This window comes from Microcebus murinus, chromosome X, assembly GCF_040939455.1.
Source record: "Microcebus murinus isolate Inina chromosome X, M.murinus_Inina_mat1.0, whole genome shotgun sequence".
Lineage (NCBI taxonomy): Eukaryota > Metazoa > Chordata > Mammalia > Primates > Cheirogaleidae > Microcebus > Microcebus murinus.
In genome coordinates this window covers 111,291,848-111,306,780 of record NC_134136.1, presented here as the reverse complement: position 1 = coordinate 111,306,780, position 14,933 = coordinate 111,291,848, and positions in this window count along the sequence as shown.

Genomic DNA, 14,933 nt, shown 5'->3' with positions numbered 1-14,933 from the left:
ATAGTATCACATACAAGAAAAGTTGTTTATCATGCCCAGGCATGATGATAAGCACTAAACATGCATCAGATAATTTAACTTTCACACAGTACTGTGAGGAGTAGGTTATTGCTACTCACTCCCAAATGACAAATGTACAAACTGATGGTCAGAGATGGTATGAAACTTATCCAGGGTCACAGAGCTGATGAGTTTGGGGGTATGATTCATATCCAAGGAATATGACTTCAGAGACTGTACTCTTAACCTCATGCATACAGTCTTCAGTGCACAATGACCAAGTGTGTTCATTTTACAATCTATCAGAGAACCTGTAACAGGTTTCTAATACAATGTGAACCGAAGTATTTAGGGTGGGAATTAATTCTTTCAATAGACATTTATTATGGTTACTCTGTGCCAGGCACTGGTCTGGGCACAGAAGATACAGCCACAAATAAGACAGAAAGAGAAACTGCAGCCGTGGAGTTTATATTCTTGCAGATGTATAAGAAAATGATGATATGTCACCCAGTTCACCTAGTGCATCCACTGGCACATCAGTGAATGGTTTTAATCATTGCATGATTTGAATACTGCAAATTCACGCTATAAGAGTCAGTGCTTTAATCATTAATTTTATTTGTTATTATATCTTATTCATATTGGTGTTTCTGCACTGAGCACAGTGCCTTGTTATCTGGCCTCTGGTGGCTCCTCAAAAATTATTTATTAAATGCCAGATTGTTATGGACTTTAAAAATTATACATGTTACTTCCATTTTTTTAAAGTAAAAAGGACAATTTGTTGTTGTGAATAATATATACCAAGTCTCATTCTTAATAATGGACCATGTGTTTTTTAAGTAATTTTACTGGCAAGCGTTGATGAGGAATGTGAAATTTCAATGCCATGCAATAAATAAAAAATGCTGGATTAATAGAGGTGTCCAAATACTTTTTATTAAATAAAAATACACTAGTTTTAATTTTTCAGTGAAAAAAGTAACAGCAATCCTTCATGTTCTATTTTAGGTTTTTTGATTTTACCATTTGTAAATGTAGACTTTGCTGTGCAGAATCTCATTCTACATTTCTTTGGAGCACTTATTCATTGAAAGTTATTACTCATTTAAATATTGAGCACAAGATACTCTTTTCCTCCAGAGAGAAATAATTTTACTATGACTTATTTCCATTTTGTATTTTAGATGATTTGAAAGGCAATGCTGTACTGTTATCTGCTTTCATTGAATAAAAAAGTCTGTAGTCAAACACTTGACAAATTGCATGCCAGCCAGTGTCAATTGGGAACATGATGTCAGAACTAAGTTGTCCAGGAAGGCCTGTAGGAAAACATAAGTGTGAGGAAAGGCAGGCTTATTCCATGTTCTCCTCACAGTAGGTTTCAGCTGGTGTACAGGAAAGAGGACATACAAACACAGTCTCAATTCTTAGGGATATAAACATTTAGAGTTCAAATCTAGGGATGAGTATTCCTCTAATTCTGCAGAGTGATTATCAAAAGGTTCAGCCATTAGGGAAGTAGAACACTTTTCCTTGCCTTCTAGTAAGTGTGGAAATTGGAGTAAAGGCAGGGCTAGAATCTAGACAGCCTGAAGCCAGCTGGTGGTTCTTTGAATGAATTAATTTATTCTTCACTTCATTCAGTGTGCTGAAATAAGTATATGAGGATGAGCAGTAATAGTCATAGTCCTTGTCCTAAAGGAGCATGCTCTTCAGATAAGATGGTCCCTGTTTGTTGGGCTGAGGATGTCTCAGAGCAAATATTGCAGAGTTCATTGAAGGCTAAGGGTGCAACACCTAACTACTTGGGGCAGGAAGGAGGAGGGAGGTCTGGAAAGGAGATTGCATTGGTGCATAAAAGAAAGGATCCAGCAGGATCCAACTAGACCCAGCAGGATCTTTAGTTTGTTCTGATTCTGATTCTTTATAAAAATGATATGTATCTATTGGAACTAAATGAATGTTAAACATTGCAGTTTTAATCATCAAGAATTAGTGTGATCATGTGTGTGAAGAGAGAAAAAATTCAGAAAACAAAAAAGAATCACAGCTGCAGAGTTTCACAGGTGAGTATTTCTGCATCTATGTTCATAAGTGATATTGGTCTATAGTTTTCTTTTTTTTTGTTGTGTACTTTCCTGACTTTGGTATCAAGGTGATACTGGCTGGATAGGATGAGTTGTGGAGGATTTCCTCCTTCTCAATGTTATGGAGTAATTTCTGTAGGATAGGTACCATTTCTTTAGGTCTGGTAGAATTTGGCTGTGAATCCTTCTGGTCCGAGGCTTTTGTTGTTGTTGGGAGATTTTTTATTACTGCTTCAATCTCACTGCTTGTTATTTGTCTTTTAAGAATTTCTATTTCTTTCTGATTCAGACTTAGGGGGTTATTTGTTTCCTGATATCTATCCATTTCCTCTACGTTTTCTAGTTTGTGTGCATAGAGGTTTTCATAGTATTCACAGATCTTTTGCATTTCTGTGGTAACAGTTTTTGACTTCAGATTGAGCTTATTTTAATCCTTTCTCTGCTATTTCTGGTTAATCTAGGTAGTGGTCTATGCATTTTGTTTATCATTTCAAAGAACCAACTTTTTTTGTTGTTGATCATTTGTATTTTTTTTTTTTTTTTTTTTTGGTTTTCATTTCATTTTGGTTTGCTCTGAACTTTGTCATTTCTTTTTGGGTTTGGTTTTTCTTTTTGTAGTTCCTTGAGATGTGACATTAGGTTGTTAATTTGTCATTTTCTGTCTTTTTAATGTAGGCATTTAATGCTATGAACTTTCCCCTTAGCACTGCTTTTTCTGTATCCCATAGATTTTTAAAGCCTTTGTCCCCTTTGTCGTTCAGTTTGAGGAATATTTTGATATTCATCATAATTTTATCATTGACCCAAAGATTGTTCTGCAGCAAGTGGCTTAATGCCATGACTTTGTGTAGATTTGAGAGTTTTTCTTGGGATTTATTTCTAGTTTTATCCCATTGTAGTATGAGAAGATACATGATATGATTTTGATTTTACTGAATTTGTTGAGACTTTTTCTGTGGCGTAAGATATGATCAATTTTGGAAAATATCCCATGTGCTGATGAGAAGAAGATGAGAAGAACTATATTTAGTAGTTTTCAGGTAGAATGTTCTGTAAATGTCTGTTAGGCCTATTTGTTCTAAAATCCTATTTAAGTCCAGTATTTATTGATTTTCTGCTTCAGTGAGCTGTCTAGTTCTGTTAGTGGAGTGTTGGAGTCCCCAGCTATTAAGATGTAACTGTTTATTTCTTTGGTTAGATCTAGTAGAGTTTGTTTTATGAATCTGGGAGCTCCTGTGTTAGGTGTATATAGATTTATTATTATGTCTTCTTGTTGAATTGATCCTTTTACCATTATATAATGACCATCTTTGTATTCTTATTACAATTGTTGATTTAAAGTCTATTTTATCTGATATGAGAATGGCTATGCCTGGTTGCTTTTGGTTTCCATGTGCATGGAATATTTTTTTCCATTTCATTACCTTGAATCTCTGTGTGTCCTTGTGGTTTAGATGTGTTTGTTGGAGACAGCATATACTTCAGTTGTGTTTTCTCATCCATTCAGCCAGTCCATGTCTTTTAAGTGGGGCATTCAATCTGTTCACGTTCAGTGTTAGTATTGATATATGGGATGCTGTTCTGTTCATCATGTTGGATGATACTTTATTGTTTTTTTACCATTTTGTGCTGTTGTTTTATTAGAGTGGTGAGTTTTGACTTTTGAGTGTTTTTACACTATTAGGTATCTATTGTGCTGTTCCATGTACAATATACTTTAGAGTTTTTCCTATAGGGCAGGTCTGGTAGTGACAAATTCCCTTAGTGTTCGCTTACCTGGAAAAGTTTTTATTTTTCTGTTATTTATATAATTTGGTTTTACAAGATACAAAATTCTTGGCTGGCAGGTGTTATGTTTAAGACTACTCAAAATTGTACCCCAATCCCTTCTGGCTTGTAAATTCTCTGATGAGAAGTCCGCCATTAGTCTGATGGGTTTTCCTTTGTAGGTTAGTTATTGCTTTCTTCTTTCAGCTTGTAGAATATTCTCCTTCAATTTGACTTTGGCCAGGTTGATGACTATGTGTATTGGAGATGCCCTATTTGCTATGAATCTTCCCATTTTGAATGACTGTCTTGTATCTGAATATCTTAATCTCTGGCAATACCAGGGATGTTTTCCTCAATAATTCCCTTGAATAGATTTTCCATGCTTTTTGCTTTTTCTTTCTCTCCCTTGGGGATATGTATAATTTATATATTGGCTCATTTCACATAGTCCCATAATTCTCTGAGCGATTGTTCATTCTTCTTTACACTTTTCTGCATCTTTGACTGACTGAGTTAGTTCAAAAACCTTGTCTCCTAGCTCTGAGACTATTCTGCTTTGTCTAGCCTGTTGTTGAAGCTTTCTGCAGTATTTTGAAATTTTCTAAATGACTTTCATTTCTTTAAGTTCTTTTATATCCTTTCTTATGTATGCCTCTTTATCAACTTTTTCATTTTTTTTCATTCATGTCATGGAATGTTATTTTGGTTTCTTTGTGTTGGTTTTAACTTTTTCTTCAATCCATTCATTTTATTTGGCATCCATGTTCTCAATTCCATTTCGGACGTTTTGACAATTTCTTTTCAGCTGGGATACTTTGCTGTAGATCTATTATGATTTTTGTAGGTGTTGAACTAGCTTGTTTTTTCATGTTACCAGAGTTCTTTTGCTGGTTTCTTCTCATCTAAACTTCTTCTCTCAGCTCAGGGTAGATAGGTTGTGGTATACCTTTGTTGAGAACTCTCCTATTTAGTGAGAAGGAGAGGTCCCTTGTTGGTGCTGTTGTGTCCTACCCTGGAAGATTGACCCAGCAGGAGAGGGGTGGATGCACTGAGAGTCTATAATGCAGCTGTTCTATGTTTTCCCATTCCCCTGTGATTGTCACAGTCCAAGCCAGTGCTGGATGATCTTCCTGCAGAATGGTGAGTTATTCTCCACACCATCATTGGAAGCTTGAGTTGTGGCTGGGCAAATCCCTCTCCACAGAGGCTGGTGTTGCAGGAAATTGCTCTGCCTGGGTCTCACTTGGCAGTGAGAGTAGCAGCCAGGTCAGGTTATCTAGGTGTTCATTTTGGGTGTCAGGGCTAAGGGCATTTGCTCTACCAGGGCCCAGGTTCTATGGTAGCACATGGCTAGTGGGTCCTTGGTGGTGCATTGGATTATACTGGTGGTTCCTGCCAGGTAGTATGCTGGAGATACAGGGGCAAGGCCATGGGGCCAGGTGGCAGCATGGAAATTGAGTGGGTAGGGCCCAGCAGCAGCATGGGAGCTGCAGGGGTGGGGTTGTGGCCATGGTGCCAGGCCACCAAGCAGCTGGGGCTCTTCCTGCCCAGGTTCCCCTGAGGCAGTTATCATGGAGCTTCTCAGGTGGTATCTGTGGTGCCTGTTCTGCTTGAATCCCATGTGGGTGGAGGGACGCTGGGCTCCCATGGCATGTGAGAGCATCTGCTATACCTGCTCCCTCCCAGACCCAGCTGGGGTGATGCAGAGGTAGTTTTACCAAAGCCAAGCCCTGTGTAGTCCAGAGACTCTGGAACCAAGAGCTCAGAATGGCATCAGTTGCAGCTACCTAGGAAGGAAGCCAGGGGGTCTCTGCTATACCTGCTCTCCAGTGCAGTGTCGTTACACAGTTTATAAGCATCTCCCTGATGAGTGCAGAAGTCTGTGGTGGGGGTCAGGGCCCTATCAGGGCTTGGATCACAGTGTCCGCAGTGGGAAGGTGGTGCCCCAGGGTTCTTTCCTCCTATCCTTTCCTGGTATGGATGCTTCCCCTAGGTGCCTTCCAATTTTGCCAACTGGATCACTGTCACCTTCTCCTTCACTCTGAGTGTGTCACTTCACTTCTCTGATGATTTACAGTGCTCTCTCCAAGAAGGCCCATCTGTATGTGGGTATCTACTTGCAACTATCAATCCTTTCCTTGAGGGTGGTATGTGCAGTCTACTTCTAGTCCATCATCTTACTAAAACCTCCAAGGCTATGGATTTCTACACTTGATTCCTTCCTATTTGTTCCTTTCTCTGTCCTAAAGTATACTAAATTTAATAATCACACACATTAATTCAGCCAGTCCATAGTAGGATATGGAAAGATTCTAATCTTCCTTCTCTAGGTAACTGCCTTGAATATCAAACAGACTACAAGTCTCTGTGACAAATCCTATAGTGTTCTTTCTCCAACAGCTTCTTAATAGTCTAAGAGAATGTAATCACTGAACTCATTCCAGGCATTCATGTCACAAAAATTCCTGACAAAACTGACACTGATTGGCAGGCTTGTTTGTAGCTGGAAATGGGAAGAACTAGAAACACGAGAGCCAGTGACTTTGCTTATTAACACTTGACTCGGTGAGCAAAAAGTTATGAAAGATGCACTTACCTGATTTATGTGGGAAAGGACTCCTGCCCTACTGCTTTTCCCATCTGAAATTCTTTCCTCAAACTCAAAATATACTGATCTGGAGTAGAAAGTTGCTTTCTTTGAGGAAATATCAGGGTCCTTGTTCTGTACCTTTGTGGAAACTCAGCACAGCAAGGTGCATGGCTTTTGCAGATATAATAGGTCCATTTCAGCCCAAAGTCCTAAAGTAGATTTACTCTCAGAAGTCACACAGATATTTGTCAATGTCTGACCTAAATTGCTCTGTGGCCCTGAGTGATTAGTGTTAGTTTTGTACATTATCTTCTCAATGGTTACATTATCACTTTTTCTCTACCTAAATTTACATTCCTGGGGTCTCAAAATGAAATAGATTCTGCATGCCTATAAGATAAACTTTAGTGATTACTTATACTGCATAATTTTAGAGAATTAGTTGGGAGATTTATAAGATATACTATTTTCAATAAACTTGTGCTATTATTTGTGCCTGGAGTCGAAAAGAAACAATCGTCTTAATATGATTAAATCATTGTATTTCCTCCTAAATCAATTCCTCCATTTGTATTTCCTGCTTTCATTAGTGGAACTTTATTCCCTCCAAGTTTGAACCTTTCTACTCCTTTGCACTCATAGCACAAATTCACCTTCACTAAATCTCTATGATATGTTAGTGGATCATTCTTCTTATTCCATTTCTACTACCACTTCCCTCAAGTTCAAGTCTTCATTTATGGCATTTAAAGGATCCCTTTTCTTAGGTTATATTGTCCTTGTAACACCTTTCCAAGAACACTGACCACATTGTACTGTAGCCATTTATTTAAAGGTCTGGCTCTCCTGCTGGACTGTAACATTTCAAAGATAGAGCCATCACTTATGTGCCTCAGTGTCTCTAGATCCTAGTGCAGGGCCTGCTAGCTAATAAGTTCTCAGTAAATGTTTGTTTAATGAAAAATTTCTTAGTTCACCTGTTGCCTCTAGTCTTTCTTCCCATGCATATTCAGCCAAACCATGATATTAAAATTCTTAAAATAGATCTACATTAATGAAACTCAACTGGTAAAAAAACACTCATTGACACTCTAATGCTTAACAAAAAAGGTGCATACTCCCTAGCTTTATATTCTAAAGCTTTCTTAATATGAATGACTTTCCAAATCTTTCCTAAATCATGGCTCCAGCAAATCTACAACAAATGTCAACTGTATTGCTTGCTTTTCTCCTATATCAATGTCTCACCTGTGCTTTACTCATGATATTTCCTCTTCCTCAAGTGGTTTACTCCTTTTTCTTCATCTTTCAACCCCATCTTCATGCATTCAACTATATAGTTGGAGTACACCTTCAATCCTCAGTCATTCAGTAAGCTTTTATGTTTTTCCTCACATGCAACAGACATTGTGTGTAGCAGAGGACATACAAATGTAGAAGATCCCATTGTGCCATAAAGTAACTCAATTCTGGTGGATAGACAGATATGCACAATTGAGGCAGTACATATAATTCCTACAACAATTTACCTGCTTTGGAACTCCCGTAGAATGATGTCTTTATCTCTTATGGGTATACTGCTTGTCCTATTAGCCTTTTTTTTTTTTTTTTTTTTTCCTATTAGCCTTTAATATGATTATCTTCATTATTAGACACCAACATTATAACTATGCCTTTTTAAATCTTTTTTATTCCTAAGAGATCCTAAAAATGTTTTCCATAGTTAAATATATTCCTAGGTATTTTATTTTCTTTGTTGCTGTTGTGAAGTTCATTGAGCCTTTCATTTGGTTCTATGTTTGACTGTTGTTGGCATATAGAAATGCTACTGATTTCTATACATTGATTTTGTAACCTGAGAATTTGCTGAATTTGTTTATCAATTCCAGTAGTCTCATGGCAGAATATTTAGGATTTTCTAGATATAATATCATATCATCATCAAAGAGTGGTAGTTTGACCTCTTCTGCCCCCATTTGGATGCCCTCAATTTCCTTCTCTTGTATGATTGTTCTAGATAGGACTTCCAGCTCTATGTTGAATAGAAGCAGTGATAGAGGGCAATCTTATCTGGTTCCGTTCTAAGCGGGAATGCTTTCAGTTTTTCCCCATTCACTTTGATGTTGGCTGTGGCTTTGTAAAATATGACTTGTATCATTGTGATGTAAGTCCTGTCTATGTCTATTTTGTTAAACATTCTTATCATAAAAGGAGGTAAAGACCTCTACAGGGAAAACTAAGAAACACTGGGGAAGGAAATAGCACAGGATGTAAACAGGTGTAAAACCATATCATGCTCATGGGTCGGCAGAAGCAATATTGTTAAAATGCCTATACTACCAAAAGTGATCTACATTCAATGCAATCACTATTAAAATACCAACGTAACTTTTTTCAGATGTAGAAAATATAATTCTATGCTTCATATGGAACCAGATAAGACCCCGTATAGCAAAAGCAATTTTAAGCAAAAATAACAAATTGGGAGGCATCAATTTATCAGACTTTAAGATACACTACAAGGCTATAGTAACCAAAACAGCATGTTACTGGCACAAGAAAAGAGACATAGTCCAATGGAACAGAACTGAGAACTGAGTATAAAACCATCCTCATATAGCCATCTAATCTTTGACAAAGCAGACAAAAATATACACTGGTGAAAAGAATCCTTAGTCAATAAATGGTGCTGGGAAAATTGAATAGCCATATATATAAGACTGAGTCAGTATCCACATCTTTCACCTCTCACAAAAATCAACTCACGGTGGATAACAGACTTAAACTTAAGTCATGAAACTATAAGAATTCTAGAAGAAAATATTGGAAAAACTCTTATAGACATTGGCCTATGCAAATAATTTATGAAGAAGACTCCAAAAGCAATCATAGGAACAACAAAAATAAATAAATGAGACCTGATCAAATTAAAAAGCTTTTGCACAGCCAAGGAAACTGTCACGAGAACAGACAACCTGTAGAATGGGAGAAAATATTCACATGCTGCACATCTGATAAAGGGCTGATAACTAGAATCTATATAGAACTCAGGAAAATCACAAGAAAAAAACAACCCTGTTAAAAAGTAGGCAAAGGACATGAGTAGAAACCTTTCAAAAGAAGATAGACTAATGGCCAAAAAACATGTGAAAAAATGCTCACCATCTGTAATCATTAGGGAAATGCAAATCAAAATCACAATGAGATATTGCTTAACTCCAGTGAGAATGGCCTTTATCAAAAAAGTCCCAAAACAATAAATGTTGGTTTGAATGCAGAGAGATAGGAATACTCCTACACTGCTGGTGGGACTACAAACTAGAACAACCTCTGTGGAAAGTAATATGGAGATACCTCAAAGAGCTACAAGTAGAACTACCATTTGATCCAGTAATCCCATTACTGGGCATCTACCCAAAGGAACAAAAGACATTCTGTAATAAAGACATCTGCACTAGAATTTTTATAGCAGCACAATTCACAATTGCAAAGATGTGGAAATAACCCAAGTACCCATCAATACATGAATGGATTAATAAAATGTGGTATGTGTATACCATGGAGTTCTACTCAGCCACAAAAAAGTAAAATGGTGATTTAGCACTTTTTGTATTTTCCTGGATGGAGCTTGAGCCCATTCTACTAAGTGAAGTATCACAAGAATGGAAAAACAAGACCATATGTACTCGCCATCAAATTGTTATTAACTGACTTAACTGACCAACACTAAGGGCACATATAGTAGTAAAATTCATCGGATGTCAGGCAGGTGGGAGGGGGGAGGACAGGATGGGTATATTCACACCTAATTGGTGCAGTGTGCACCATCTGGGGGATGGGCATGCTTGAAACTCTGACTTGGGTGGGGCAAAGGCAATACTTGTAACCTAAACATTTGTACCCCCGTAGTATGCTGAAATAAAAAAATTAAAAATTAAAAATGTTTTCCATGTACACAGTGCATGATTGGCATGTGTTTGTTGAATGGATGAATGATTTTAGATTGAATTACCTTGAATTTTCATTGCAAGTATACTGATAGTTTGAACTGTTAGTATTTGTTTCATTACTCTGAATAAAATCTTCCCAATGTACTGTCTTACTTTTAGGTATCTACAAGAAGAAAGCTGAAAAGCCATTCAAATCTAAGGATAAATCATTAAGACTCTGATAACCATCATGGTGTATTCTTCTGACATCATTTCATATTCAATGTGTTTTTGGCATATGTTAGCAAAACTAATGTAAACTCCCTATCTGGTGGTATCGTCTTTGCTCAGGCCATCTGTAACGTTTGTGAGATATATAACAAAAGATCAAAACAAAAGCCCACAAACCATATATCTATATATTTAAAGGAAGTAAACAATGCTAAAAACTGTAAATTAAAATATGTTTTATGTTACTACCTTGACAAAGTACATTCTTAATGTACCAGTAAAGGTAGGCTACCGGTAAGGGTAGGCTCAAATTATCAACTCTTAAGACTCTTTGCATTTCAAGGTCAGAAGGTAGCAACTCAGGAAAAGCATACCCCTGAACACAACTGACTCTCTCCCCTGTTTTTCTCCCCATTTTGCATCTTCTCACACTGAGAAGGGCCTCGCATTCATGAGGACATTCTCATATACAGGTTACATTTTTTTTCACACCTCCTCATTAACATCTGTCACTTGCTTATCCCTTGGCCCTAGGAGTGAACACAGCTGAGGCAGGTCTATACTCAGCATGATGGGCCCAGGAGGAAGGGCACACAACTCTGAAAGTGGATTAAGGATCATTTGAGAAGGAAATTCCTGGGACATTCGTGTATAGAGTGGGGCTAGAAGGCATTGTTGAACCAGTGTGAGGTCTGTCAGAGACACTAAAGTAAAGGCCAGTGTTGCCTAGGCTTAAAGGCAGTACTTACGCTTCCTAAGCATTCTCCCCTCAATACATATTCCTGCCACCTTGAATACATAATTGCCATCATATGTATTTGGTAGAATGATATACATTTTTAGAGAAATTAATATTTCTTCCTCTGAGAAAGCAATAGTTAATAAAGTACATGTAATGAGCATATGCAATGGATCTTGAATACTTGAAATATATAGTGGAAAATGTTTTGTGAGTAGCACTGGAGTGCAAACAAACTAGTGACTGCAGTCATATGTGAAACTGATTTTGTGTGAATGGATCAACTGGAAAATAACAAAACAAAGGACCCTTTGTAAATTATTAAACTATAGGGTTATCTGCAAAATTACAACAAAAAATGTTTGCAGAAAAATCATCAGGACAGCTGATAACTAGAATCAGTCTGTCGAGAACACTTACAGTTTCCTGATACGTTAGAGAACAACGGGGTCTCCCTTGGTAAGGTAAAATCCTCTGACAGAAACATGCTCACACTTTTAAAAATTTGGCTCAAGATGTCATAAAATGTAGTTTGAGATACTTTTCACTGAAAGTGCCAATAGAGCTGGAAGTTGTCATAAACCATTACTATTTGTAATGCCAAAAAACTAGCCATACTTCCCAATGATAACTATGAAATTACAATTTAAGTTTCCAAATACAAATAAATTTAATGAGTTTATTTTTAGGAATAATACAATTTTTGAAAATTTATGTTTTGATATCTATGGATAGCAACAGAGGAACAGTGGAAAAGAACCAGATTCAGGCCGGGCGCGGTGGCTCACGCCTGTAATCCTAGCTCTCTGGGAGGCCGAGGCGGGCGGATTGCTCAAGGTCAGGAGTTCAAAACCAGCCTGAACAAGAGCGAGACCCCGTCTCTACTATAAATAGAAAGAAATTAATTGGCCAACTGATATGTATATAAAAAAAATTAGCCGGGCATGGTGGCGCATGCCTGTAGTCCCAGCTACTCGGGAGGCTGAGGCAGCAGGATCGCTTGAGCCCAGGAGTTTGAGGTTGCTGTGAGCTAGGCTGATGCCACGGCACTCACTCTAGCCTGGGCAACAAAGCGAGACTCTGTCTCAAAAAAAAAAAAAAAAAAAAAAAAAAAAAAGAACCAGATTCACATCTCTGCTTATGTTGGAACTCCAGCACTCATCACATGTATGACTATGACTTTGGTTAAGTCATTTATACTGAATTATTTGAGGAACTATTTCTCAAAATAAGATAATATTGTTGTGAAGACTAAATTCAGCCACATGTGAAAAAGTACTTTGTAAACATCAATGTGTTTTGCAACTGTTATAATAATAATATTATTTGTTTTAAGTACCTTCCACTATGATTTCTTAAGTCATGTATAAAGGGTATATCTCTGAATACCTGATTTATTTCCTTTCAAATCAGTAGCAGTTAATTACTCAAATTTTAAACTTGCATAATTCTGCCTTAGTCATTAAAATGACTGAACTGAACCAAGGTGTCATCTCGCTAGTTTATGCTTTTCATCTTAACAAGCAATTAGGATTAATTATGTTGTCATCTATTTGATTGTTTGACAACTGAGACTTTCTGTAACTAAAATAATTATTTCAGCTGTGTTTTTAATCAATTCTGTCATACTGTATAAAGCTCAACATCATTTTAATACATTTTTTATTCTGAGTTAAATTGTACATGACTAAGATAACAACAACAAAAGGTAAATAAAAAGATTATGCTATATTTTATAATGTGTGTATCCTGAAGGGAGAAAAGAGAGATTTTTATACTGGCATATATATTCTGGAATCATAAATCAATCATCCAATGAAGGAGAGTCCTTCAAACTGGGGAAAATATACTGTTAGATAGTCAACAATCAAGATCAAGCAAATCCACAAGCTTATGAGTTAATTATGGATATGAACTAGGACAAAAATTTGAAAGAGTTAATGAAGAGTCAGAATTCAAAATGAGATCTGTGAAACTGACATTAAACACAACTACATTTTTATCTTGTTGACATTCATGATGGTTACCGTGTGGTAAAAACCTGGCTTCATATCCATGAAATAATAATTTAAAAAAACCTGGCCTCAGTGAAAGCAGTGGCACAAATAAAGGGCTTCTTTGGCCTCCATTGCTTTTTTATGCATCTGATAGGTTTTTGGTATGTTGTGTTTTCATTTTCATTTGTCTCAAGGTCTTTTAAACATTTTTCTTTCTATTTCCTCTTTGATTATATGGTTATTCAAGAGACTGTTGTCTAGTTTCCACATAGTTGTGAATTTTACTGTTTCCTTACTGTTAGCATTTCTAATTTCATTCCATTGTGGTTGGAAAATATACTTGGAATGATTTTGATCTTCTTTAACTTGTCAAGACTTGTTTTGTGACTGTTTTAGTCAGGTCTCTCCAGAGAGACAGAATGGATAGACTATATAGAGATATATGAGAAAGGATTCATTAGGGGAATTGGCTCACTTGATTATGGAGGCTAAGAAGTCCCATGATAGGCTGTCTGTAAACTGGAGAACCATGAAAGCTGATAATAGGAGTCAGTCGAAGTTTAAGGGCCTCAGAACCAAGGAAACCAATAGTATAAATCCCAGTTCAAGGTTGAAGACCCGAGAGCTGGGCCACAGCTAGTGTGGGTCCCAGAGTCCAAAGACAGAAGAACCTGAAGTTCTTATGTCCATGGGCCAAATAAGAAGGACATCCTAGCTCTGAGAGAGAGACAGAGTAAGAATTTGCCCTTTCTCTACCTTTTTGTTCCATGCAGGACCCCAGCTGATTGGATGGTACCCACTACCATTGAAGCAGATCTTTCCCACTCAGTCCAGGACTCACATGCCAATCTCCTCTGAAAACACCCTTACAGGCACAATTAATACAGCATAGTCATTCTAATAAAAAGCAAAACCACACTAGTTTGCCTTTCAGCAGAAGAGGGACTGGCTCAGTGCCTACTGAAGCATTGATAGCTTACTACTATCAGAGTATTCCTTAATCCAGTCAAGTTGACACCGAAAACCAATCATCACAGTGACCTAACATGTGGTCGGTCTATCTTAGTACATGTTTTATGTGTGCCTGAGAAGAAGTGTATTCTTTTGCTATTGAGTGTAAATTTCTATATGCATCTCTTAGATGTATTTGGTCTATAGTGTTGTTCAGTTCTGCTGTTTCATTGATTTTCTGTCTGCATAATCTATTAATGAAAGTGGAGTGTTAAAGTTTCCTACTGTTATTGTATTGCTGTCTATTTCTCCCTTCAGGTCTGTCAAAGTTTGATTTACATGCTTAGGTGCTTTGATTTGGGAGTATATTTGTTTATAATTGTTTGATCTTCCTGTTGATTGACCCTTTTATCAATTACATTATGACCTTCATTGTCTCTTGTGACAGCTTTTGACTTAGGTATATTTAGTCTGATATAACTACAGCCACATCTCTCTTTTGGTTGCCATTTGCATGGAATATCTTTTTCATTTTCTTTAAGCCAATGTGTGAACTTAATTTTAAATGAGCCTCTTATAGACATCATATGGTTTGATCTTGCTTTTTAAAAATTCATTTAGCCACTCTGCATC